Source organism: Aegilops tauschii, chromosome 3 (genome assembly GCF_002575655.3).
Source record: "Aegilops tauschii subsp. strangulata cultivar AL8/78 chromosome 3, Aet v6.0, whole genome shotgun sequence".
Classification (NCBI taxonomy): domain Eukaryota; kingdom Viridiplantae; phylum Streptophyta; class Magnoliopsida; order Poales; family Poaceae; genus Aegilops; species Aegilops tauschii.
In genome coordinates, this window is record NC_053037.3 from 130,160,492 (window position 1) to 130,185,999 (window position 25,508).

General features: G+C 41.5%; 1 non-coding gene across 4 annotated transcripts; it reads left to right on the forward strand.

The window, feature by feature from the left end:
- The first annotated feature begins 9,946 nt into the window (after positions 1-9,946).
- LOC109769151 (uncharacterized) lies at positions 9,947-13,858 on the forward strand. 4 transcript variants are annotated; one of them, XR_012204445.1, is made up of 4 exons: positions 9,947-10,355; positions 11,065-11,101; positions 12,392-12,537; positions 12,828-13,858. It is a non-coding gene; the product is annotated as an uncharacterized protein (transcript). The 4 variants fall into 4 exon arrangements; XR_012204446.1 differs by lacking the exon at positions 9,947-10,355 and adding an exon at positions 10,376-10,765; XR_012204442.1 differs by lacking the exon at positions 12,392-12,537 and having other exon boundaries at positions 9,949-10,355.
- The last annotated feature ends 11,650 nt before the right edge of the window (positions 13,859-25,508 follow it).

Sequence of the window (25,508 nt, forward strand, 5' to 3'; positions counted from 1 at the left end):
GGGGCACCACACACGGCTAAGAGATCTCAAGGATCAATTGTTGTGTCTATGGGGTGCCCCCTGCCCCCGTATATAAAGGAGCAAGGGAGGAGGAGGCCGGCCCTAGGAGGGGGCGCACCAAGTGTGGAGTCCTACTAGGACTCCCTAGTCCTAGTAGGATTCCACCTCCCATATGGAATAGGAAAAGCGGAAGGGAAAAAGAGAAGGAAGGAAGGGGGCGCCCCCCTTCCCTAGTCCAATTCGGACCAGACCAAGGGGAGGGGTGCGGCCACCCTTGAGGCCCTTTTCCTTCTTTCCCGTATGGCCCAATAAGGCCCAATACGTATTCCCGTAACTCTCCGGTACTCCGAAAAATACCCGAATCACTCGGAACCTTTCCGAAGTCCGAATATAGTCGTCCAATATATCGATCTTTACGTCTCGGCCATTTCGAGACTCCTCGTCATGTCCCCGATCTCATCCGGGACTCCGAACTCCTTCGGTACATCAAAACTCAATAAAACTGTCATCGTAACGTTAAGCGTGCGGACCCTACGGGTTCGAGAACTATGTAGACATGACCGAGACACGTCTCCGGTCAATAACCAATAGCGGGACCTGGATGCCCATATTGGCTCCCACATATTCTACGAAGATCTTTATCGGTCAGACCGCATAACAACATACGTTGTTCCCTTTGTCATCGGTATGTTACTTGCCCGAGATTTGATCGTCGGTATCTCGATACCTAGTTCAATCTCGTTACCGGCAAGTCTCTTTACTCGTTCCGTAACACATCATCCCGCAACTAACTCATTAGTCACAATGCTTGTAAGGATTATAGTGATGTGCATTACCGAGTGGGCCCAGAGATACCTCTCCGACAATTGGAGTGACAAATCCTAATCTCGAAATACGCCAACCCAACAAGTACCTTTGGAGACACCTGTAGAGCACCTTTATAATCACCCATTTACGTTGTGACGTTTGGTAGCACACAAAGTGTTCCTCCGGTAAACGGGAGTTGCATAATCTCATAGTCAGAGGAACATGTATAAGTCATGAAGAAAGCAATAGCAACATACTAAACGATCGGGTGCTAAGCTAACTGAATGGGTCAAGTCAATCACGTCATTCTCCTAATGAGGTGATCTCGTTAATCAAATGACAACTTATGTCTATGGCTAGGAAACATAACCATCTTTGATTAATGAGCTAGTCAAGTAGAGGCATACTAGTGACACTCTGTTTGTCTATATATTCACACATGTATTATGTTTCCGGTTAATACAATTCTAGCATGAATAATAAACATTTATCATGATACAAGGAAATAAATAATACTTTATTATTGCCTCTAGGGCATATTTCCTTCAGTCTCCCACTTGCACTAGAGTCAATAATCTAGTTCACATCGCCATGTGATTTAACATCAATAGTTCACATCACCATGTGATTAACACCCATAGTTCACATCGTCATGTGATCAACACCCAAAGGGTTTACTAGAGTCAGTAATCTAGTTCACATCGCTATGTGATTAACACCCAAAGAGTACTAAGGTGTGATCATGTTTTGCTTGTGAGATAATTTTAGTCAACGGGTCTGTCACATTCAGATCCGTAAGTATTTTGCAAATTTCTATGTCTACAATGCTCTGTACGGAGCTACTCTAGCTAATTGCTCCCACTTTCAATATGTATCTAGACCGAGACTTAGAGTCATCTAGATTTAGTGTCAAAACTTGGATCGACGTAACCCTTTACGACGAACCTTTTGTCACTTCCATAATCGAGAAACATTTCCTTATTCCACTAAGGATAATTTTGACCGCTGTCCAATGATCTACTCCTAGATCACTATTGTACTCCCTTGCCAAAATTAGTGTAGGGTATACAATAGATTTGGTACACAACATGGCATACTTTATAGAACCTATGGCCATAGCATAGGGAATGACTTTCATTCTCGTTCTATCTTCTGCCGTGGTTGGGCTTTGAGTCTTACTCAATTTCATACCTTGTAACACAGTCAAGAACTTCTTTCTTTGACTGTTGTATTTTGAACTACTTCAAAATCTTATTAAGGTATGTACTCATTGAAAAAACTTATCAAGCGTCTTGATCTATCTCTATAGATCTTGATGCTCAATATGTAAGCAGCTTCACCGAGGTCTTTCTTTTGAAAAACTCCTTTCAAAACACTCCTTTATGCTTTGCAGAATAATTCTACATTATTTCCGATCAACAATATGTTATTCACATATACTTATCAGAAATGCTGTAGTGCTCCCACTCACTTTCTTGTAAATACAGGCTTCACCGCAAGTCTGTATAAAACTATATCCTTTGATCAACTTATCAAAGCGTATATTCCAACTCCGAGATGCTTGCACTAGTCCATAGATGGATCGCTGGAGCTTGCATATTTTGTTAGCACTTTTAGGATTGACAAAACCTCCTAGTTGCATCATATACAACTCTTCTTTAATAAATCCATTAAGGAATGCAGTTTTGTTTATCCATTTGCCAGATTTCATAAAATGCGGCAATTGCTAACATGATTCAGACAGACTTAAGCATAGATACGAGTGAGAAACTCTCATCGTAGTCAACACTTTGAACTTGTCGAAAACCTTTTTGCGACAATTCTAGCTTTGTAGATAGTAACACTACTATCAGCGTCCGTCTTCCTCTTGAAGATCCATTTATTTTTTATTGCTTGCCGATCATCGGGCAAGTCAACCAAAGTCCACACTTTGTTCTCATATATGGATCTTATCTCAGATTTCATGGCCTCAAGCCATTTCGTGGAATCTGGGCTCACCATCGCTTCTTCATAGTTCGTAGGTTCATCATGGTCTAGTAACATAACCTCCAGAACAGGATTACCGTACCACTCTGGTGCGGATCTTACTCTGGTTTACCTACGAGGTTTGGTAGTAACTTGATCTGAAGTTACATGATCATCATCATTAACTTCCTCACTAATTGGTGTAGAAGTCACAGGAACAGATTTCTGTGATGAACTACTTTCCAATAAGGGAGCAGACACATTTACCTCATCAAGTTTTACTTTCCTCCCACTCACTTCTTTCGAGAGAAACTCCTTCTCTAGAAAGGATCCATACTAAGCAACGAATGTCTTGCCTTCGGATCTATGATAGAAGGTGTACCCAACTGTCTCCTTTGGGTATCCTATGAAGACACATTTCTCCGATTTGCGTTTGAGCTTATCAGGATGAAACTTTTTCACATAAGCATCGCAACCCCAAACTTTAAGAAATGACAACTTTGGTTTCTTGCCAAACCACAGTTCATAAGGTGTCGTCTCAATGGATTTTGATGGTGCCCTATTTAACGTGAATGCAGTTGTCTCTAATGCATAACCCCAAAAACGATAGTGGTAGATCGGTAAGAGACATCATATATCGCACCATATCTAATAAAGTACGGTTATGATGTTCGGACACACCATTATGCTGTGGTGTTCCAGGTGGCGTGAGTAGTGAAACTATTTCAAATTGTTTTAACTGAAGGCCAAACTCGTAACTCAAATACTCTTCTCCACGATCATATTGTAGAAACTTTATTTTCTTGTTACGATGATTTTCCGCTTCACTCTGAAATTATATGAACTTTTCAAATGTTTCAGACTCTTGTTTCATTAAGTAGATATACCCATATCTGCTCAAATCATCTGTGAAGGTCAGAAAATAATGATACCTGCTACGAGCCTCAATATTCATCGGACCACATACATCTGTATGTATAATTTTCAACAAATCTGTTGCTCTCTCCATAGTTCCGGAGAACGGCGTTTCAGTCATCTTGCCCATGAGGCACGGTTCGCAAGCATCAAGTGATTCATAATCAAGTGATTCCAAAATCCCATCAGTATGGAGTTTCTTCATGCGCTTTACACCAATATGACCTAAACGGCAGTGCCACAAATAGGTTGCACTATCATTATTAACTTTGCATCTTTTGGCTTCAATATTATGATTATGTGTATCACTACGATCGAGATCCAACAAACCATTTTCGTTGGTGTGTATGACCATAGAAGGTTTTTATTCATGTAAACAGAACAACAATTGTTCTCTAACTTAAATGAATAACCGTATTGCAATAAACATGATCAAATCATATTCATGCTCAACGCAAACACCAAATAACACTTATTTAGTTTCAACACTAATCCCGAAAGTATAGGGAGTGTGCGATGATGATCATATCAATCTTGGAAATACTTCCAACACACATCGTCACCTCGTCTTTTACTAGTCTCTGTTTATTCTGCTACTCCCATTTTCGAGTTACTACTCTTTAGCAACTGAACCAGTATCAAATACTGAGGGGTTGCTATAAACACTAGTAAGTACACATCAATAACATGTATATCCAATATACCTTTGTTCACTTTGCCATCTTTCTTATCCACCAAATACTTGGGGTAGTTCCGCTTCCAGTGACCAGTCCCTTTGCAGTAGAAGCACTTAGTCTCAGGCTTAGGTACAGACTTGGGCTTCTTCACTTGAGTAGCAACTTGCTTGCCGTTCTTTTTGAAGTTCCCCTTCTATCCCTTTGCCCTTTTCTTGAAACTAGTGGTCTCGTCAACCATCAACACTTGAAGTGGTCTTGTCAACCATCAACACTTGATGTTTTTCTTGATTTCTACCTTCGTCGATTTCAGCATCACGAAGAGCTCGGGAATTACTTTCGTCATCCCTTGCATACTATAGTTCATCACGAAGTTCTACTAACTTGGTGATGGTGACTAGAGAATTCTGTCAATCACTATTTTATCTGGAAGATTAACTCCCACTTGATTCAAGCGATTGTAGTACCCAGACAATCTGAGCACATGCTCACTAGTTGAGCGATTCTCCTCCATCTTTTAGCTATAGAACTTGTTGGAGACTTCATATCTCTCAACTCGGGTATTTGCTTGAAATATTAACTTCAACTCCTGGAACATCTTATATGGTCCATGACGTTCAAAACGTCTTTGAAGTCCCGATTCTAAGCCGTTAAGCATGGTGCACTAAACTATCAAGTAGTCATCATATTGAGCTAGCCAAACGTTCATAACGTCTGCATCTGCTCCTGCAATAAGTCTGTCACCTAGCGGTGCATCAAGGACATAATTTTTCTGTGCAGCAATGAGGATAATCCTCAGATCACGGATCCAATCCGCATCTTTGCTACTAACATCTTCCAACATAATTTTCTCTAGGAACATATCAAAATAAAACAGGGAAGCAACAACGCGAGCTATTGATCTACAACATAATTTGCCAAATACTATCAGGACTAAGTTCATGATAAATTTAAGTTCAATTAATCATATTACTTAAGAACTCCCACTTAGATAGACATCCCTCTAATCATCGAAGTGATTACGTGATCCAAAGCAACTAAACCATGTCCGATTAACACGTGAGATGGAGTAGTTTCAATGGTGAACATCACTATGTTGATCATATCTACTATATGATTCACGCTCGACCTTTCGGTCTCTGTGTTCCGAGGCCATATCTGTATATGCTAGGCTCATCAAGTTTAACCTGAGTATTCCGCGTGTGCAACTGTTTTGCACCCGTTGTATTTGAACGTAGAGCCTATCACACCCGATTAACACGTGGTGTCTCAGCACAAAGAACTTTTGCAACGGTGCATACTCAGGGAGAACACTTTTATCTTGAAATTTTAGTGAGAGATCATCTTATAATGCTACCGTCAATCAAAGCAAGATAAGATGGTGGCCTTGAACTTCTCCTCGGCGATGCCTTCAAGAAGGGAACGCCGCATAACAGCGCCGTCACCGCCGGCCTTGGCAGCTAGCCAGAGGCAGGTTTTCACCCAGATCTGTTCGAAGAGCCTACATCAAGCATCGCGTGCACGGATCGCCTAGCACCGGGCCATGGTGCCTCGCCAGATCCAAGATCAGCACCGCCACCACATGCCCGCTGTCCACCTCGCGCCGCTCGAAGAAGACACCACCCGGAACGCCGGATTGCCGCTGCCACGAGCATGCCACGCCCACCGGAGCTCGTTAGGCCGACCCCCTCTCACGGGAACGGCCGACCCCTCCGCCACCACCTACAACCCCTCGCCGAGACCCGCCACCACGCCGCCGGACGCCATGGGCCGCGCACGCCCGGGCCGCCGCCGGTTCCCGCCGAGATCCGCCGCCCCAGTCCCAACAGGAGCCGCGAGGAGTCGCCCCGCCGCCGCCGTCAGCCTCACGAGCTTCGCCCGGCGGCTTCCTCCGGCAGCGGCGCGGGGCTGGGGGCGATTGGGTGGCGGCGCGCTAGGGTTAGGGAGGCGCCCCCGAGTCGCCCTAGGCGAGAGCGACGCGGGGACTACATACGGAGCAAAATGAGTGAATCTACACTCTAAAATATATCTATATACATCCGTATGTGATAGTCCATTTGAAATCTATAGAAAGACAAATATTTAGGAACAAAGGGAGTATTTGTCTTTCTAGAGATTTCAACAAGTGACTACATACGGAGCAAAATTAGTAAATCTACACTCTAAAATATGTCTATATGCATTCGTATGTGGTAGTCCATTTGAAATCTCTAAAAAGACAAATATTTAGGAACTGAGGGAGTTAGATGTAGAGTATTCCATTCAACTGAAGTGATCCACAAATGAATCCAGGCTCATATGCTCCTCATGAATAGTATATTTAAATAAATGCCAAAAAGATATAAAATTACATGAAATATTTTGGCATCCCAGATGCCTGAGTTTGGAAGGGCATGTAAAATTTCATGGTGAAATGACATTCGAGGATCCCCGCACAAGAAAAAAGGGGTCTCCAAAATGCCTTTCGAAAAGTTTCTTTGAGAGTTGAAAAGCTCCCTCAATTTCATTTCACCATGAAATTTTGGCACGCTCCTTGTAAACTCGGGCCCCCAGTGTCGGTGCTAAATCCAACATATCTCGGGGTAGGGGGTCCTAAACTAGGCATCTAAGTACGATGGTAACATGGACACAAGATTTTACCCAGGTTCGGGCTCCCTCGAAGACATAATACACTATGATACGTCCATTTTGCATCATGTTTTCTTACTGGTATTTATTGCATTTTGGACTGTTATTTCACTTTATGATACTATTCTTATGCCTTTTCTCTCTTATTTTGCAAGTTTCACATGAAGAGGGAGATTGCCGGTAGCTGGAATTCTGGACCAGAAAGGGGTGCAACAGAGATAGCTATTCTGGACAACTTCAAATGACCTAAAAATTTATAGAGAATTATTTTGGAATATATAAAAAATATAGGCGAAAGAAGTACCAGAAAGGGACCCACCGGGAAGCCACAAGCCAGGGGGCGTGCCCTACCCCCGAAGCTTGAGGGGCCACTGGTAGGCCTTTGAGGCCCATCTTCTCCTATATGATGCTATTTGCCCTAGAAAAAAACCAGAAGAAGACTTCCGGGCAAAGCGCTGCCGTCTTGAGGCGGAACTTGGGCAGGAGCACTTTTGCTCTCCGGCGGAGCGATTACGCCGGGGAAACTACCCTTCGGGAGGGGGAAATCGAAGCCATCGACATCACCAACAACCCTCTCATCATGGGAGGACCAATCTTCATCAACATCTTCACCAGCACCATCTCATCTCAAACCCTAGTTCATCTCTTGTATCCCATCTCTGTCTCAAAACCCCAGATTGATACCTCTGGGTTGCTAGTAGTGTTGATTACATCTTCTAGTTGATGCTAGTTGGTTTATTTGGTGGAAGATTATATGTTCAGATCCTTAAGGATATTCAATACTCTCTGATCTTGAACATGAATATGATTTGTGAGTAGTTACTTTTGTTCTTGAGGATATGGGAGAAGTCTTGTTATGAGTAATCATGTGAATTTGGTATTCGTTCGATATTTTGATGATATGTATGTTGTTGCTTCCTTTAGTGGTGTCATGTGAACCTTGACTACATGACACTTCACCATACTTGGGCCTAAGGGAAGGCATTGTGGAGAAATAAGTAGAAGATGGGTTGCGAGAGTGGCAGAATCTTGAACCCTAGTTTATGCGTTATTCCGCAAGGGGCTGATTTGGATCCATCTCCTGAAAAGAATTAAACGCAACTATGAAGATTGGGAACTCGATAAAGGTAAAGAGTCAGGTGTAAAACTTGAGTTTGTTTGCGTTAATTCTTTTATGGAAACCGATGCTTTTCATAAGTTTAGTGCTAAATATGGACTTGACTCTGAGATAGTAGCTTCCTTTTGTGAATCATTTGCTACTCATGTTGATCTCCCTAAGGAGAAGTGGTTTAAATATCATCCCCCTATTAAAGAAAAGATAGAGGAACCTGTTATAGCTAAAGATGAAACTATCATTTACAGTGTTGATCTAGTTGTGCCTACTGCTTATATTAAGAAACCTCCTTTTCCTGTTAGGACTAAGGAACATGCTAAAGTTTCAACTGTATTAACAAAAGTTATAATAGAACACCTAGACCCTATGAACAAATCAAAGTTGAACCTAATATTGCTATGGTTAAAGATCTCTTGGTCGATAATATCAATGGGCATGTTATTTACTTATGTGATGAAGCCACTAGAATTGCTAAGCCTGATACTAAAGATAAGAATAAACCTGTTGTTGGCATGCCTGTTGTTTCAGTTAAAATAGGAGATCATTGTTATCATGGTTTATGTGATTTTGGTGCTAGTGTGAGTTCTATTCCTTTTACCTTATATCAAGAGATTATGAATGAAATTGCGCCCGCTGAGATAGAGGGCATTGATGTTACTATTAAACTTGCAAATAGAGATACTATTTCACCACTTGGGATGTTAGAGATGTTGAAGTCTTGTGTGGAAAGATCAAATACCCTACTGATTTTCTAGTTTTGGTTATCTAAAAGATGATTTTGGTCCCATTATATTTAGTAGACCTTTCCTAAATACAGTTAATGCTAAGATTGGTTGCAATAAGGAAACAGTCAGTGTTAATTTTGGTGATGTATCTCATGAGTTTAATTTTCTCTAAATTTCGTAGAAAACCTCATAATAAAGAATTGCCTAGTAAGGATGAAATTATTGGTCTTGCGTCTATTGCCGTAGGTCCTACTGATCCGTTAGAACAATATTGCTAGACCATGAAAATGATATGCATATGAATGAAAGAAATGAAATAGATGAGATATTCTTTAACCAAGCACCTATCCTTAAACATAATTTGCCAGTTGAAACTCTTGGAGGTCCTCCTCCACCAAAGGGTGATCCTGTGTTTGAACTTAAGAAATTACCTGATACATTGAAATATGCTTATCTTGATGAAAAGAAGATATATCATGTTATTTATCAATGCTAACCTTTCAAATCATGAAGAAAAGAGATTAATTAAAACTCCGACGAAGCACCGTGCTGCTATTGGATATACTCTTGATGATCTTAAGGGCATTAGTCCCACTCTATGCCAGCACAAAATTAATACGGAGCCAGTTGTTGATCGTCAACGACGATTGAATCCTACAATGAAGGATGTGGTAAGAACTGAAATATTAAAGCTTCTAGAAGCACGTATAATTTATCTCATACCTTATAGTAGATCGGTAAGTCCTGTTCATTGTGTTCCTTAGAAAGGAGGCACTACTAGGGAAAAGCTTATAGACAGACGCTTACTAGTAGCGTGGGTTTATAACCCTCGCTACTGCTACTTAGTAGTAGCGTGGGTTTATACCCCCCCGCTACTACTAAGTTGATAGTAGCAGCGCGGTTTTATAACCCTCACTACTACTAAATGATTTTCACCGTGCCCGTCGGGACCAGCCATAGTAGTAGCGCGGGTTATAAACCCACGCTACTACTAAGTTGATAGTACTAGCGCGGGTTATAAATACCACGCTACTACTAAATGGTCTCCACCGTGCACCCACGACATGCCATAGTAGTAGCGTTGGATTAACGTGGGGTATAAACCCAACGCTACTGCTAAGTTATCTCCTTGCTGCCCCACCTCAGCCTCTCACCCCTGCTCTGCCTTTCTCTCCCCCGACGCCTCTCCTCGTCCTCCACTCCCCATGTTTCCCCCAACCAACCCCGCCGCCACCGCCGACGTCGACGACCTCCTCTCCCCCAACCCCACCGCCGGCACCCCCACCTCACGCGCGGATCCTCCTCCTCGCCGTGCCCTTGTGCCGGCCCCAAACCCTAGCTAGGGGCCCCCTTCTCCGGGCGCGGCGCGGCGCGGGGAGGGCTCCCTCTTGCCCGCCGCCGATGCAGACGGCCCGCCGGAGGCCCGCTCGACTGGCCCTTCCAGTACGAGGAGGCGCACCCGCTGCTCGCCTGGATCTGCTCATGCCTCCGCCCCTCCAACATCCTCTCCCCGTCCCACCTCTCGCAGTGAGCCCCGAATACCCCGCCCCCTTCTCCTCCCCCAACCTGCTTCTTTCCTCTCTCTACTACCGCAACGACTTTCTTGGTTTCATTTGGTTTCTACTGCTGGCGAGGGCGGTCACGCTGCTGAGGCCAGAGTGCGCTTGTTCGGGTTGTGGTTCTACTCATCGACCTGCGGTTTGATGCTTGTAATTGGAGGGGCCTGCTGGACTCGGCGCCCGTGAGATTCGGGGAGCTTGGGTGCTGATTTGTACTGGAATTTCTGCGGTTTTCTCGGGAGCTACGGTGCATTAGGGTTCTAGTGGCGGGTTTCTGTATCTGCCAGGGGGGTTTTGGAGATTATCTGGAAATGCCGGAATTTTCTGATCCCGGCGAGGGACTGCTCTGCAGTTCTGACCGCAATTTGACTAAGCATGGTTCGTATCATAGGCTTTCCTGTGGTTTGATAATCGCACTTCAGTAGTTGACTTTTGGACCACTCAACAATGGACTTTTTACAAATTAATTAAGGGAAGTTGTGTTAACTATATGCCGGTCTTCTGTTAGGGGGAATTTTCTTCAAAATTTATGAATTTGTTTGCACTTTGTGGTTATAAATAGCCGAATATGTTTATAATATTCTGTTACCAACTAGAATTGCGCTTGCATTGATGGATTTTTGGCCTTGCTCTCGCCTGAATTATATGTGCATGACAACATTTTTAATGGCTGACAGGTATGAGCAACTCGTGGAAGAGGGGAGACTGCTAGAGGTACATCCACCACTGGGACATTTTTTGTGCTGTCTAGTTTTAATATTTCTGTAATCTCTAAGAATATAGGATGTACTGCGACCTTAGGAGTGAGTTCAATATGCCACCCAATGTCCAGTAGCTTGTTTTAGATGTTCGAGAGCTAAATCAGTGATTCTCTAAGTATATTGAAGTGAATCTCGCAAATGCTTTTGGCCTTCATATGCCTCTATCTAGAAAATTCAAGTCCCTTTCCGTTATGCTATTATGCCTCCCCACAAAATTCTTGGATCCCTCTCTCTTGCTACTTAACATGCTGTGCAAGTGTACAACTTATACGTGAATACACTAGAAAAACATGATATGCTTTATTTGTTCTCGTATAAATCCAACAAAGTAGTAAATGCATTTGTCTTACATATATCATACAGAGTGGGGTAACCTCTGCAAATAAACAACAGGCAATTTGCCTTCGGTAGCAATGGTTCTGCATATAGATACAAAAAATGTTCGATCTTTGCGCGTTATTTTATAACCTGTAAGACAGAATTTCATGTGCTGCTCTGTTCTCCGAATATTGGTATACAACTAATGTGATCCTTCATCGAATAGTTTTAAACTTGTTCAGCTCATTTGCCATGGTAAAGAACTAAAGATAGGCTGTTTCATCGTCTTTCACTAAGTAATCATGAAATGTCAGCTTTATTTTACAGCTTTAAAGATACAAATCTTTGTGCTTCTTTTGATGTAGATAGGAATAGTGCATACATGGCTTTGCAGAGTCAATTTTTTCCCTTTTATCGCATCAAAACTTACCACATACTATTATGGACACTTTCGCTAACCGCACAATCGACCGGGCAGAACTACGAGGGGCTTAAGCAGGAGCATGATAAGAAGGTGGGGCTGCTGACGAAGCAGGAGGTCGTGAAATATGGCACATAAGTCCACATGTAATTAGGAATGATTAGTTCTTATGGGCAGGGCGATAGGGATTTCACGAGTCTTATTAGATTCTTTGTTACCATGTGTTGTCGAAGTTAATTGAGTATTGGCAGCATGGTCTAACCTCTTTGAGGTTGCTGAGTTTAGCCCTCTGGTACAACAAGGACAAGGAACTTATAAATGTTCAGGTTACATATTTTTAAGCATCCAGCCTGTGTCGGTAGTGAATTCAGTATGCTTAATAATAATAACTTGCCATGTCAAAGACGTAATATTTGATAAGTTTTGGTTTAACCTACAAGTAATTGCCAACGGAAATCTGTTGCTTCTTATGCGCTAAACCTACTGTGACTTTCTACAATGCAGGTTAACCAATTAACTGAACCACAAGGATAGAGATATACACTCTATTCAACAATTTTCTCGAGAAGTTTGATTTGTATTTGATATTTCATGGACTTAAATAATCTCTATCTGTAAACACATTGGTTTCTTTCATCCAGTGAACCCAGGTAATAAGTGAAGATGAATATTACATGTGTATATTACTTTTTCCTCTGTCGTTAGATTATGTTCAGAATATTTCTGATATTTTTTTGGAATGCTAGGACCATCACATATAAAAAAGAACTTTAAATCACAAAAAATGTTGATTTCTTTTATTAAAGATCTCGAGGGTGAGACAATTTTCAGCAGTTTCAGAGGAATAGCTTAAGTACCATATAGAGGATGACACAAATGGTAATGAACACATCATGGATCTTGCATTAATTTTCTTATTCTAGCAGTACAATTTGTGCAGGGAAGTCATTCATTTGTCATGCCATGGAAGTATCGTTTGAAGTTTCCTTGGTGTCAAGACTTTTTTTTCAACATCTATGAGGTGGCAAGCAAAGTTATGGTAACTGCAGTTCATATCAGGTATAATGTGAAACGTAGGTCCATCATCTCATCATCCTTTACGCCCTTTCTTTCCTTAATATTTTACAGCAAACCAACGGATTAGCTAACCACAAGCTTAGTATGTGGTATACTGCATAAATATCTAGCTTGGTAGAAAGCATGGTCAGTAGAGTGTTTTCTAACCATGCACTAGTAGTGCCCACTCCATGCTACTGTTATGTACACAGACGAGAAGTTTGTTTGAGAAAGAGTATGCTTGCTTCCTTTCATCTAATATCATATGTTTCTGTTTCCTATGTGAAACTGATGGTTCATGTCTCTAACTTCTACTGCTTTACAGTTTTGCACAAAAGCTTTTGTAACCATGATGCTGATATACCTATGATTATTACTTCATGTGCTACTATATATGTAGGGAGATTTTTATAAAGGTACCAGAATTTATCTTCTTCCACATTAAGTCAATATTTAGTAACGCAGTTCTATTTTCGTTTGCAAACCAGTTCATTCGACACAAGGAAGAAAATCTACTCTGGATAGTTGATTTAGTGTTTCTTGAACATGGCCAGGGCAATGGATAAAATCTACTCTGGATAGTTGACAGAGGGAGTACATGCTAAGTTGAATTTTTTCCTGCGGATTTGCTTATTGTGAAGATGCTTGCAAGGATGCAGAGGGAGCGGATCATTTGGAGAGATAGGATGCCACTGTTTGGTGTTTTTATGCATTTTGGTTTGCTTGTAACTCTGTTTGCACTAGCTGGGAGTAAGTGACTTCAAGAAGTGTAGGTGTTTTAATTGAAGGTATGAAAAGACATGACAATATGTATGATCTTACATGATGTGCTCTAATGCCACTGGTTTATTATAAATCTTGGATTAGTAATGATGTGTAATGCTGCTGGTTTATTGCAAATATGTGTTTGTTTTAGTTGGAATTGTATGCATAGAATGGAATTGGTGGATTTTATTTTTTTAATTCCTAATTAGTTAGTAGTAGCGTGGGAAAACACCAGACGCGCTACTATACTTCGTTAGTAGTAGCGTGGGTTTGCATCCAGGCTACTACTAACTTTTTAGTAGTAGCGTGGGAAAAAACCTGAGGCGCTACTACTATTTCATTACTAGTAGCGCGGGTTGCACCCGCGCTACTACTAAAATGTTAGTAGTAGCGTGGGTTTCATCCACGCTACTACTAACTATTAGCTGTAGCGCGATACTAGGAGCACGGGTACCCGCGCTGCTAGTAGCCATTTTACCCGCGCTGCTAGTAGCCTTTTTCCTAGTAGTGAGGCATTACTGTTGTTCCTAATGATAAAAATGAGCTCATCCCACAAATATGATGGTAATTGATTTCAGGAAATTAAACAAAGCTACTAGAAAAGATCATTACCCCTTGACTTTTATTGATCAAATGTTACAAAGATTATCTAAGCATATACACTTTTGTTTCCTTGATGGATATTCTGGTTTTTCTCAAATACCCATGTCAAAAGAAGATCAAGAAAAACTACTTTTACTTGTTCTTTTGGAACTTATGCTTATACACATATGCCTTTTGGTTTATGTAATGCACCTGCTAACTTTCAAAGATTATGACTGCTATACTCTCTGATTTTTGTGAAAGGATTGTTGAGGTATTCATGGATGATTTTTCTATTTATGGGACTTCTTTTGATGATTGCTTAAGCAACCTTGATTGGGTTTTGCATAGATGTGAAGAAACTAATCTCGTCTTGAATCGGAAGAAGTGCCACTTTATGGTGAATGAAGGTATAGTACTTGGGCATAAAATTTCTGAACGAGGTATTGAAGTAGATAAGGCTAAAATTGATGCAATTAAGAAAATGCCATGTCCTAAAGATATTAAAGGTATAAGAAGTTTTCTTGGTCATGCTGGTTTCTATAGGAGATTCATTACAAACTTCTCTAAATTTCTAGGCCTCTTACTAATATTTTTCTAAAAGATGTTCCATTTGTTTTTTATGATGATTGCGTAGAAGCGTTTGAAATACTAAAGAAAGCTTTAATCTCTGCACCAATTGTTCAGCCACCTGATTGGAACCTACCTTTTAAAATTATGTGTCATGCTAGTGATTATGTTGTTGCTGCTGTTCTAGGACAACGAGTTGATAATAAATTGAACTTTATCCATTATGCTAGTAAAACTCTAGACAGTGGTCAAAGATATTATGCTACTACTGAGAAAGAATTTTTAGCAGTTGTGTTTGCATGTGATAAATTCAGATCTTATATTGTTGATTCTAAAGTAACTATCCACACCGATCATGCTGCTATTAAATATCTTATGGAAAAGAAAGATGCTAAACCTAGGTTGATTAGGTGGGTTCTTTTGCTACAAGAATATGACTTGCATATTATTAATAGAAAGGGAGCTGAACATCTTGTAGCTGATAATTTGTCTAGAATGGAAAATGTTCTTGATGACCCACTGCCTATTGATGATATTTTTCCTGATGAGAAATTAGTTATTATAAATGCTTCTCATAATACTCCTTAGTATGTAGACTATGATAATTATATTGTTGCTAAATATATACCACCTAGTTTCACATACCAACAAAAGAAAAAGTTCTTCTCTGATTTAAGACATTACTTTTGGGATTACCCACATCTTTATAAAGAAGGAGTAGATGGTGTTATTAGATGTTGTGTACCTGACCGTGAACAAGAACAAATCTTACGGAAGTGTCAGTCCGAGGCACACGGAGGACACTATGCTGGAGATAGAACCGCACACAAGGTATTACAATCTGGTTTTAATTGGCCTACTCTCTTCAAGGATGCACATAAGTTTGTCTTATCTTGTGATAAATGTCAAAGTTGGTAATATTGGTAGACGTCAGGAAATGCCTATGAATTATTCACTTGTTATTGAACCATGCGATGTTTGGGGATTTGAATATATGGGACCTTTTCCTTCCTCTAATAGGTATACACATATTCTAGTTGTTGTTGATTACGTTATTAAGTGGGTAGAGGCTATTCCAACTAGTAGTGCTGATCATAACACATCTATTAAAATGCTTAAAGAAGTTACTTTCCCGGGGTTTGGAGTCCCTTGATACTTAATGACTGATGGTGGTTCACATTTTATTCATGGTGCTTTCTGTAAACTTCTTGCTAAATATGATGTTAACTGTAGAATTGTATTTCCTTATCATCCTCAATCTAGTGGTCAAGTTGAATTGAGCAATAGAGAAATCAAATTATTCTTGCAAAAGACCGTTAATAGATCTAGGAAGAACTGGTCTAAGAAATTTGATGATGCATTATGGGCTTATAGAACTGCTTATAAAAATCCTATGGGTATGTCTCCATATAAAAGGGTCTATGGAAAAGCATGTCATTTACCTCTTGAGTTAGAACATAAAGCTTATTGGGAAATTAAAGAACTTAACTATGATTTCAAAACTTACCAGTGAAAAGAAGTTATTTGATATTAGCTCATTCGATCAATGGAGGACACAAGCCTATGAAAACGCCAAGTTGTTTAAAGAAAAAGTGAAAAGATGGCATGACAAAATAAAAAAATAGTAATTTAAAATAGGTGATCAAGTTCTTGTGTACAACTCTCGTTTCATATTCTTTGCAGGAAAACTTCTCTCCAAATGGGAAGGACCATATATCGTCAAATAAGTTTGTCGCTCTGGGGCTATTAAGATCAACAATGCCGAAGGCAACAATCCGAGCGTGGTGAATGGGCAAAGAGTTAAACATTATATCCCAGGTACGCCCATTAATGTTGAAACTAATATTATTCAATTAATGACACAGGAGGAGGACATAAGAAAGACCTTCTGGAATGCTCCACAATCCTGAAAAGGAGTAGGTATGTTGTACCGTAAGTAAACCGACTCCAAAACTTCCATAAAAGTACTTTTTTGCTCGTTTCGGAATATAATTTTTTTTAGGAAAATAATAAACAACCGGGAAAGTGCACTAGGAAGCGACAAGCCCATGTATCGAAGAAAGAAGCTTGCAGGAGGTGCCCCAGTATCGTATCACCGTCACTTTTATCATCATTATCTATCTTTGTTCGATTCTTAGTTATTTTGTGGTGTAGAAAAATAAAAGTTTTAGTATGCTTTAGTTTCGAGTGCTTGTTTTGTGATATATGTATCTATATAATCGTGTGAGAGTTATATAATAAAGAGTAATTTTGAGTTTTGTTTTGTTTTTCTTGTTTCAATCTTAGCAATGAAAGAAAAATAATAAAAGAATGAAAAGATCATATGCTAATCCCTTGGGGAGTAATGACTTCACATAAAAGAAGTATAGTCGATAAAATTTGTTGGAAGTTGACAAACATGGCATTGGTCATTGGTGTAATCCATGAAAAAATAATGAAGGAAGAGAGGTCCATATAAATATACTATCTTGAACATCTTTTATGATTGTGAGCCCCCATCAAATATTCTATATCAATTAGTTGACGTTGGACAAGGAAGACAATGTAATGAGTTATGGTTGCTTATATTCACATAGAAGTTATATTGTCAAGGATTCTCTAACGTGTGGTGCTTGTCTAGGATCTCTTGCTAGCCAAGATTCACACTAAATAGAGATACTACTTGTGCATCCAAAACCCTTAAACCTAGTTTCTTTCCACAAGTGTCCACCATATCCACCTATGGATTGAATAAGGTCCTTCAAGTAAGTTGTCATCGGTGCATAAATAAAGCAATAAAAATTGCTCCTAAATATGTATGATCTTTTATTGTAAGGGAAAATAAGCTTTGTACGATCTTGTGATGGTAAATAAATAAAAGTGACAGACTGCATAATAAAGGTTATTATCACAAGGGGCAATATAAAGTGATGTTCCTTTCAATTAAGAGCTTGCACATCCAAAAACAAAAAGGTGCATGATAACCTCTGCTTCCCTCTGCGAAGGGCCTATCTTTTACTTTCATGTATTTATTCTTATGCAAGAGTTAATAATGATCATCCCTATTCAGCTCTATGTACTCTTTAGTGGCAAGCATCATGTGGTGGATATATCCAAATATATATATCCAACTGAAAGTAGGTGATCATGACTTATTATTGTTGACATTACCCTTGAGGTAAATAAGTTAGGAGGCGAAACCATAAGCCCCTATCTTTCTATGTGTCTGAATGAAACTTTTGCTCTATATATATGCTTTGAGTGTCAGCAATCATCGAAGACTAAATGATAGTTGAGTATGTGAACTTGCTAAACAAAGCTCTTACATATACTATTTCTGAAAATATGATGGATTGTGATTGTTTCAATGACTGAAACCATAGTTTGTTAGTTTCCAATGAAGCTTATGTTTCATACTTTAGTTTGTGAACGAATTGTTACTTTAGCATGAGAAGTTTTATGATGATATATTGTTGCTATGATAATGACCATGATGCTTCCATGATCGTATTTTTATTTTTATCGACACCTCTCTCTCTAAACATGTGGTCATGATTATCGATTTCAGCTTTCACTTGAGGACAAGCAAGGTCTAAGCTTGGGGGAGTTGATATGTCCATTTTGCATCATGTTTTCCTACTGATATTTATTGCATTTTGGACTATTATTTCACTTTGTGATACTATTCTTGTGCCTTTTCTCTCTTATTTTGCAAGTTCCACATGAAGAGGGAGATTGCCGACAGCTGGAATTCTGGACTGGAAAGGGGTGCAACAGAGATAACTATTCTGCACAACTCCAAATTGACCTGAATATTTATGGAGAACTATTGTGGAATATATAAAACATATTGGCAAAAGAAGTATCAGAAGGGGACCCTCCAAGAAGCCACAAGCCCGAGGGCTACCCCAGGGCCCACCCCCCGAGCTTGTTGGGCCCCTGGCAGGCCTCCGAGGCCCATCTTCTCCTATGATGCTATTTGCCCTAGAAAAAATCAGAAGAAAACTTCCAGCATGAAGTGCCGCCATCTCGAGGTGGAACCCTGGGCAGGAGCACTTTTGCTCTTCGGCGGAGTGATTCCGCTGGGGAAACTTCCCTCTGGGGGGGGGGGCAATCAAACCCATCGACATCACCAACAACCATATCTTCGTGGGAGGACCAATCTTCATCAACATCTTCACCAGCACCATCCCATCTCAAAGCCTACTTCATCTCTTGTATCCAATCTCCGTCTCAAAACCTTAGATTGGTACCTGTGGGTTGCTAGTAGTGTTGATTACATCTTGTAATTGATGCTAGTTGGTTTATTTGATGGAAGATTATATGTTTAGATCCTTAATGACATTCAATACTCTTTGATCTTGAACATGAATATTATTTCTGAGTAGTTAATTTTGTTCATGAGGACATGGGAGAAGTCTTGTCGTAAGTAATCATGTGAATTTGGTATTCAGTCGATATTTTGATGATATGTATCACTACAAAAGACATATCTGTGACATTTTGGTCTAAATTAAAAGTTTTTTGTCATGCTTATGACACTTCTATGACGATAACTGTGACAAAAACACGTATAATTGTAGATGTGGTGGGCTCCTACTTCTATGACAAAAAACATGACCGAAAATGGGCCTTTTGTCCTGGGAGGGCCAGAGACGCAACTGCATGACATTCTTTTGGCTGTCCATGACGGAAAAAATCATGGTAGAAGCGAGGGCGAGGAAAATTTCAGGGAGTTCCCGGTTAGGTGGGTTGCTGGGGCCAAGCGAGGAATGCAGGTTTGCGCGTTTCTCTCGTATATGTACACGCATGTGTGCGAGGCGTTGGGCTCTAACTGAACCCGAGCGAGGCGTCCGCTTACTAAACCCGAGCGATTGCACTAGCTATATTACTGAACCCGAGCGATCGATCCCTTGGCTGTTAACTGAACCCGAGCGATTCATTCGCTGCTGACTGAACGCGAGGGATTCCTTCGTTGTTGCTGCTAACTGAACCCAAGCGATCGATCACTGCTGCTGCCTACTGAAGCCGATCGAGCCCTTGTGCAAGATGTAGCCAGCCGGTATTGGGTTGCCTCTCAATGAACAGTGACCGTTCCTACCGCGCGCGTGGTACGTAGAATGAATGGAGACATGGTGAGTCGAGCCAGTTGGTTGGCTGTGGATGATCAGTTCCTGGTGGAGGTGTGATGAACAGGACCCCGTGGTAGTAGTCCATTGCCGCTGGATGAACAGGACCCCGTGGTAGTAGTCCATTGCCGCTGGATGAACAGGACCCCGTGGTAGTAGTCCATTGCCGCTGGATGAACAGGACCCCAAGGAGGCTGCGACACCCCAGCCGATTGGGGGTGGATGAACAGGACCTCGTGGAGGCTCTACGAACAGTAGTCGGTGGAGGATGGAGGACGACGGTGGATGAACAAAAGCCTGTGTAGTCCCATTTTGGGGTACGCCACACCCCTCCCGATGAACAGGACCCTGCTTCAACGGTAGGCGGTCCAACAGAAGTCTGTTTCCTCCATTTTGCGGTATGCCACACCCCTCCTGATCAACAAGAACTTGTTTCGACCATAGGCACTCGAACAGAAGTCCATTTCCTCCGTTTGTTTTTTGAGGAAATGCCATCATGGCTAGTTTGATTTCATCTCAAATAACGACAAATCATCCAAAATAAGGCTACGGATAAAAGTGGGAGGATTGTCCGTCCACACACCCGGAGGATCAACCCTAGCCCTTCTAGCCAGCTCATGAGCCACGCGATTCGAATCACGCGCACAGTGCTCAAAACTAACATGGCCAAAATTATTACAAATCTCAAAGCAATCATTAAGAATAGGGGCCGCTACTGAATTAACTGCTCCTTGATTAATCTCCTTGACCAATTCTGCACAATCTGTGTGAACTAGCAGTTTATGAATACCCAGAGAATCTGCAAGTTGCAGACCCTTCTTCATAGCCATAGCTTCGGCTGTATATGCATCAATTGTTTTACCCATATAGGAGACCTCAGCTCCAATAAAATCGCCAGCATCATCTCTCAAGATCGTGCCAATGGAAGCAGTACTCCCTTCATACTCAAATGATGCATCTATATTCAGCTTGACTGTACCCTGCGGTGGTTTAGCCCACATTATCTCTCTTGCCGGAAGTTGAACAGTGCCCGCCCGACAAAAGTTAAGAGCAAGAGCTTGTATTGATAAGGCAGAACGTTCAGGTTCAGGTATCTTTTCTCCTTTTACACACTGTCTCCTTTCCCACCATAGGAACCAACTGGCCACCGCAATCAAACATGATACAGGGATTTGAGCAAGATATAGTGGGTCATCAATCGAAGTACAAATCAGCTCCTCCAGTACAGCTGAACCGGCCCTATCAACATTCAGAGTTCTTTCAACTTTTTCTAATAAACCCAAATTTTCCCAAACCATCTACGCTCGGGCACATTCAAATAAAGCATGCCGAATGTCTTCAGTATACACCTGACACACAGGACATGCAGTATGAATTTTCATATGCTTGTTAGCAAGAATAGATTTACATGGAATAGCACCATGTAGCGTTCGCCACACATGAACCTTGACTTTCCCTGGGATTTTCAATTTCCATATTATTCTCCAAATTGAGTTAGCAGTCGAACCACCTTGTATGTTACTTCCTTCAATCTTTCTGCCATACCTACGGTTCCACTCAATGTAGTAGGCTGATCGTACAGTAAAATTATGTGACTTTGTATATTGCCAAGCAACGAAATCTTCCATATCTACGTTTGACAATGGGATTTGAAGGATTCTGTCTGCATCCACTCCCCAAAAAATATCTCTAATTAATGTCTCGTCCCAATATCCAGTAGCCGGATCAATAAGCTCATGTACCATTGTGAGGAGAGAGGAACCTCGCATGGTAACTATCTTCCAGGAGCTACTAGTAGGGATCCATGGATCATCCCAAATATTTACTGTTAAACCATTCCCAATTCTCCAAATACATCCTTGATTAATAGTTTCAATACCTGAGTATATGCTTTGCCAAACATAAGAAGATCCCTTCTTCAACCGAACTGATAAGATATTACCGTCCGGATAATATTTGGCCCTGAGAATTCTTGCACATAAGGATTCAGTATTTTCAATCAATCGCCAAACTTGTTTAGCTAGGAGTGCTTTATTAAAGCAACACAAGTCTCTAAATCCCATTCTTCCTATATCCTTAGGAACACACATTTTCCACCATGCTAGCCAGTGCATTCTTCTCTGGTTCTCATCATCACCCCACCAATACTACGCCATCGCGTCGGTAATTCCCTTGCAAATTTTATTTGGGAGCCTAAAGACGGACATTGCATATGTTGGGATTGCCTGAGCAACCGCTTTCAGAAGCACTTCCTTGCCCCCAAGGGACAATGTCTTCTCTTTCCATCCATTCACCATTTGAAAAACTCGATCAATAAGATGCATAAAACAATCAGACCTGTCGAGGCCCACCATCAAGGGTAAACCAAGATACATATCTGATAGCGACTCAGTGAGAATATTCAATATTTGACAAATTTCGCCTTAGTTGAAACTTCAGTATTTGGACTAAAGTAAATAGAGGATTTAGCTTCACTTACTAGTTGGCCGGAAGCTGCACAGTACCTATTTAGAATATCGCGAAGGGCTATTGCATTCTGCGAGTCTGCCTTCATAAGGATTAATGAATCATCAGCAAATAACAGATTTGAGACCGACGGGGAATCTCGACATACCTGCACTCCTATCAACTCATTCTTCCTTTCAGCCTCATTAATAAGTGCTGCCAATCCCTCAGTACAAAGGAGAAATAGGTATGGGGAGAGGGGATCCCCCTGCCGAAGTCCTCTTGTTGGTATGATCTCCTCCGTCTCAAAATTATTAAACCTGACATGATATCTTACTGTGCTTACAAACTGCATTATCATCTCAACCCATGCCAGTGAGAAGCCCATTCTGAGAAGAATGGCTCTCAGGAAACTCCATTCAACACGATCATATGCCTTGTGCATATCTAACTTTACCGCACACAAGCCAATTTTTCCTTTCTTTTTCTTCATTGTGTGGAGACACTCATAAGCCACTATAACATTATCTGTAATGACACATCCTGGAACAAATGCACTTTGAGTGTCACTAATCAGCTCTGGGAGGAACACTTTCAGCCTGGCTGCCATCATTTTGGAAATTATCTTGTAAACAACATTACATAAGCTGATGGGGCGATACTGTGTGATGTTCTCTGGATTATCTGTTTTTGGAATGAGCACAATTGTGGTATTATTCCATCCCTCCAGTATTGTACCAGAGTTAATAGCTTCCAGAACAGCCAAGACCAACTCATTCCCTAGCAACAGCCAAAACTTTTTATAAAAGACCGCGTGAAGTCCATCGGGACCAGGGGCTTTGAGATCTCCTATACTAAACAGAGCTTTTTTAACTTCTTCTGCGGTGTATGGAGCTGTTAATGACTCATTCATATACCTTGTAACCCTCGGATTTACTTTATTGATAACCTCCATATCTGGATCAGACACATCCACACTGAACAAATTTGTAAAATAAGAGGAAATGAGTCTCCCCAATTCATCATTACCTTCACGCCAGTTACCATCACCCCCCTTTAACCTTTTAATAAAGTTCTGTTTCTTCCTGGCCGAAGCAAAATTCTAAAAGAAATTAGTATTACGGTCTCCATTCTTAAGCCAATTTGCACGGCAGCGTTGCAACCAATATACTTCCTCCTGTTCTAGTATATTTTCAATTTCCATCAATATTTCTCGTAACCGAGCTGAGTTCTCATCTGTTGGTTGCTCCCTACGGGTCGCCTCAAGCCGTGCCTTCAGGTCATCCAACCTCTTCTTTGGGGCCTTCAGAATTTCTTTGTCCCACTTATGAAGCGCGGCATGCACAAGAGCTGTGCGTGTAGCGAAATTTGGCTCCTCTGTTGCATTCTCCCATGCGTTGGCGACGGGCTCCTGAACTGAATTTTCTTGTAACCACCGAGCTTCGAATTTCTTGCAACCACCTGACCGAGGGATAGGAATATCATTGGGCTCAAGATCAATTATAAGCGGACGATGGTCTGATTTACTATGTTCTCCATTTGTTACAGTAGCTGCAGGAAATAGACATTGCTACAATCCGTTCCCTACAGCACGATCAAGACGCTCCTTGATACGACCTCTGCGCCAAGTGAATAAATCTCCAGAATAACCAAGATCCTCTAAACCACAATCAGTGAGTACCTCCCTAAAGTCCTCCATCATTTTAACCGGTCTCAGGTTACCACCCTCCTTTTCATGAGAGTACAAGATCTCGTTAAAATCAACAGCAACAAGCCAAGGGACAGAAGATTGATGGTGTAGATCTCTAAGAGTTCTCCATGATAGGTGCCTCCTCTCCCATTTTGGTTCTCCATAAAAGCACGTAAATCTCCAAAAGATTCCATCATTGTTTTCTATCCGCACATCTATAAAACCGGGTTGCGTGAACTGCGGAAGAATTTTGAACGAATTCTTCCACATTAACAGCAAACCTCCGGCCAATCCATCACTTTCTGAGCATTCAAACGAATCCAAGCCCAAACATTTTGTGAGCTTTTCTGCCTTGACTTTATTCAGGTGTGATTCTGACAGGAAAATCACATCTGGCCACACTTGCTTCTGAATATCCAGGAGCGATCTCTTTGCCGCGGCACTGGCCATGCCGCGACAATTCCAAACTAGGAGCTTCATTGCTTCCTGTATTTCTTACCAATCCTTTAGAATCCCATACACACAGTGCTACTCTGAACAAGTCGATTGAGCAGAGAAATTGGATCAAGAAACCTACCGTAGTCTGAGCTATACAAAGGGACAAAAAACCGATCACAATACCTTGCCAGGCAACGGAGCTGTATCGGGACAAAGAACCAGCTTCGCTAGATGCGCGCCAGGATGTGAACAATGCAGACGGCTGATCCTCTAAAGCAACCGAGAAACTAACCGCAAAACCAGCAAACTGGCTAACACATCTCTTCTCCTACTCTCGTCTGGCCATCAAGCGAGATGCAAAGAGGGGATCATGACCCCTGCTAGGGCAGACACCAGATCGGCCGCCGCCGCCGCCGCCACCGGCGGTGGTCAAAACCTAAATCACCTTCCAATCCGGTGTCTTGCAAAGAGCTGTATCCAGACTTTGGAAGGATTCACGACATTCTGTTTGTAGTCTGCTTTTGGTTGCACGACATTCCGTTTCCTCCGTTTTGCGGTACACCAAACACCTCTCGATGAACAGGATCCCGATTCGACCATAGGCGGTTGAATAAAAGGCCATTTCCTCCTTTCCACGGTACGACACGCCTCATTTTAGCTGTTTCCTCCAAGCCGGTTGGCTCCCGATGAACACGATGCATTCCGTTGCCTCCCGATGAACATGACGCAGTTTCTCCGTTCTGATCCAGCCGGTTGGCCGCCAATGAACAGGATGCCATTGCTGCCGTCCGCTGCCTCTCCATGTACACAAGCCCTGGCCGTACGTATGTGCGAGTAGTTGTTTGAGACCCTGCCCGTATGTATGTATGTGGCCGTATTTTTTGGCATAATGCTGTACGTACGTGTACACGGTTTAGACTGGACTGCCCGAACTGAAGGAAATATGCCCTAGAGGCAATAATAAAGT